The following is a 3676-nucleotide window of genomic DNA, read 5'->3' on the forward strand; positions in this document are numbered from 1 at the left end:
CTGATTGAAAAAGAACCTTCCTCTTGTGCCCTAAACTCAATATGCCAGCCACAAAACCAAAGCTCACATCAGAAAATTCATTTCAAACCATGATAAATAGGAAAAATCAGAAAAAAGCCAAAGAAATGCAAGTTTTCTTAGTGATATTGGGCTTGATTTATTCCTAAGTAAACAGCTGTTTCCAGATTCATCCACAACTCCCAGCTGAGTGAATAGGGATTCTGACTGAATTCACCTCAAAATGGCAGTGAAATTCGGTTTGGAGACAATTAATATCTGTCACCTCAGCCAAAGTGTTCCATTTTATTTTCCAAAACAAAAAAACTCACTTTGGTCATGTTACCTATAGATTTCCAAGCTTCAAACGCCTATTTGTTGTGTTGTTTATTTCATAATGGCTACTCTGTCCAAAATCTTGCTTGTATTGCATCAACATACAAAATTTCGGAAGGTAGAAGGCAAAGCCAACTCAGACCCAGAAAACATTTAGGAAATTGCCACTCAAGAAACCAAAAGTCAGCTGAGGCTCCCAAAACCATGACAGCAAGCCAGAATTGGAGGAGGCAATCAGCTGAGTCCTGATTGAAAAAGGCCATTCTTCCCGTACCCTGAACTCCATATTCCAGCCTCAAAACCAAAGCTCACATCAGGAAATTCATTACAAACCACGATACATAAGAAAAATGAGAAAAAAGCCAAGAAATGCAAGAAACCATAATGATATTGAGCTGGATTTAGTTGCAAGGAAACCGGCTGTTCCCGGATTCATCCAACACACCAGCTGACTGCGTGTGGAATTCTGACTGAATTAACCTGAAAATTGCAGTGAAACTCAGTTTGGAGGCAATTAATATCTGTCACCTCAGCCACAGTGTTCCATTTGATTTTCCAAAACACAAAAACTCACCTTGGTCTTGTTACCTGTAGATTTCCAAGCTTCAAATGCCTATTTGTTGTGTTGTTTATTTCATAATGGCTACTCTGTCCAAACTCTTCTTTGCATTGCATCAGAATACAAAATTTGGGAATAAGAAGGCAAATCCAACTCAGACACAGAAAACATTTATGAAATTGCCACTCAAGAAACCACGAATCTTCTGAGGCATCCAAAACAATGACAGCAAGCCGGAATTGGAGCAAATCAACAACTATGCCCTGATTGAAACAGAACCATCCTCTTGTGCCCTGAACTCAATATGCCAGCCTCAAAACCAAAGCTCACATCAGAAAATGCATTACAAACCATTACAAATAAGAAAAATGAGAAAAAAGCCAAAGAAATGCAAGAATCCATAATGATATTGGACTTGATTTAGTCGCAAGGAAACGGGCTGTTCCCGGATTCATCCACCCCTCCTGCTGACTGCCTGTGGAATTCTGACTGAATTAACCTGAAAAATGCAGTGAAACTCAGTTTGAAGGCAATTAATATCTGTCACCTCAGCCAAAGTGTTCCATTTGATTTTTCAAAACTCAAAAACTCACCTTGGTCATGATACCTGTAGAATCATAACCTTCAAACGCCTATTTGTTGTGTTTTTTATTTCATAATCGGTACTCTGTCTGAACACATGTTTGTATTGCGTCACAATACAAAATTTGGGAAGGAAGAAGGCAAAAACCTCTCAGACACAGAAAACATTTAGGAAATTGCTGCTCAAGAAACCAAAAGTCAGCTAAGGCACCCAAAACAATGACAGCAAGGCAGAATTGGAGCAAGTCAACAGCTGTGCCCTTTTTGAAAAATAACCTTCCTCTTGTGCCCTGAACTCCATATTGCAGCCTCAAAACCAAAGCTCACATCAGAAAATTCATTACAAACCATGATAAATAAGAAAAATGAGAAAAAAGCCAAAGAAATGCTAGAATCCATAATGATATTGGGCTTGATTTAGTCGCAAGGAAATTGGCTGTACCCAGATTCATCCACACCTCCAGCTGACTGCCTGTGGAATTCTAACTGAATTAACCTGAAAATCGCAGTGAAATTCGGTTTGGAGGCCATTAATATCTGTCACCTCAGCCAAAGTGTTCCATTTTATTTGCCAAAATACAAAACCTCATCTTGTCCTGTTACCTGTAGATTTCTGAGCTTCGAACGCCTATTTGTAGTGTTTTTTATTTCATAATGGCTACTCTGCCCAAACTCTTGTTTGTATTGCGTCAGAATACAAAATTTGGGAAGGAAGAAGGCAAAACCAACTCAGACCCAGAAAACATTTAGGAAATTGCCGCTCAAGAAACCACTAATCGGCTGAGACACTCAAAACAATGACAGTAAGCCAGAATTGGAGCAGGCCAACAGCTGTGCCCTGTTTGAAAAAGACTATTCCTCCGGTGCCCTGAACTCCATATTGCAGCCTCAAAACCAAAGCTGACATCAGAAAATTCATTACAAACCATGATAAATAAGAAAAATGAGAGAAAAGCCAAAGAAATGCAAGAATCCATAATGATATTGGGCTTGGTTCAGTCACAAGGAAACCGGCTGTTCCCGGATTCATCCACCCCTCCAGCTGACTGCCTGTGGAATTCTGACTGAATTAACCTGAATATCGCAGTGAAACTCCGTTTGGAGGCAGTAAATAACTGTCACCTCAGCCAAAGTGTTCCATTTGATTTTCCAAAACACAAAAACTCCCCTTGGTCGTGTTACCTGTAGATTTCTAAGCTTCAAAAGCCTATTTGTTGTGTTTTTTATTTCATAATAGCTACTCTGCCCAAACTCTTGTTTGTATTGTGTCAGAATACAACATTTGGGAAGGAAGAAGGCAAAACCAACTCAGACCCAGAAAACATTTTGGAAATTGCCGCTCAAGAAACCACTAATCGGCTGAGGCATTCAAAACAATGACAGCAAGCCAGAATTGGAGCAGGCCAACAGCTGTGCCGTGTTTGAAAAAGACCATTGCCCCGGTGCCCTGAACTCCATATTGCAGCCTCAAAACCAAAGCTGACATCAGAAAATGCATTACAAACCATGATAAATAAGAAAAATGAGAAAAAAGCCAAACAAATGCAAGAATCCATAATGATATTGGGCTTGATTTAGTCGCAAGGAAACCGGCTGTTCCTGGATTCATCCACCCCTCCAGGTGACTGCCTGTGGAATTCTGACTGAATTAACCTGAAAATCGCAGTGAAACTCAGTTTGGGGGCAATTAATATCTGTCACCTCAGACCATTTTATTATCCAAAACACAAAAACTCACCTTGCTCGTGTTACCTGTAGATTTCTAAGATTCAAACGCCTATTAGTTGTATTTTTTATTTCATAATGGCTACTCTGTCCAGAAAACATTTAAAATTTCCGCTCAAGAAGCCACAAATCGGCTGAGATACTTAAAACAATGACAGCAAGCCAGAATTGGAGCAGGCCAACAGCTGTGCCCTGTTTGAAAAAGACCATTCCTCCGGTGCCCTGAACTCAATATGCCAGCCTCAAAACCAAAGATCACATCAGAAAATTCATTACAAACCATGATAAATAAGAAAACGGAGAACAAAGCCAAAAAATGCAAGAATCCATAATGATATTGGGCTTGATTTAGTTGCTAGGAAACCGGCTGTTCCCGGATTCATCCACCCCTTCAGTGGACTGCCTGTGGAATTCTGACTGAATTAACCTGAATATCGCAGTGAAACTCAGTTTGGAGGCAATTAATAACTGTCACCT

This window comes from Oryctolagus cuniculus, unplaced genomic scaffold (assembly GCF_964237555.1).
Source record: "Oryctolagus cuniculus unplaced genomic scaffold, mOryCun1.1 SCAFFOLD_123, whole genome shotgun sequence".
In the NCBI taxonomy this organism is placed as follows: domain Eukaryota; kingdom Metazoa; phylum Chordata; class Mammalia; order Lagomorpha; family Leporidae; genus Oryctolagus; species Oryctolagus cuniculus.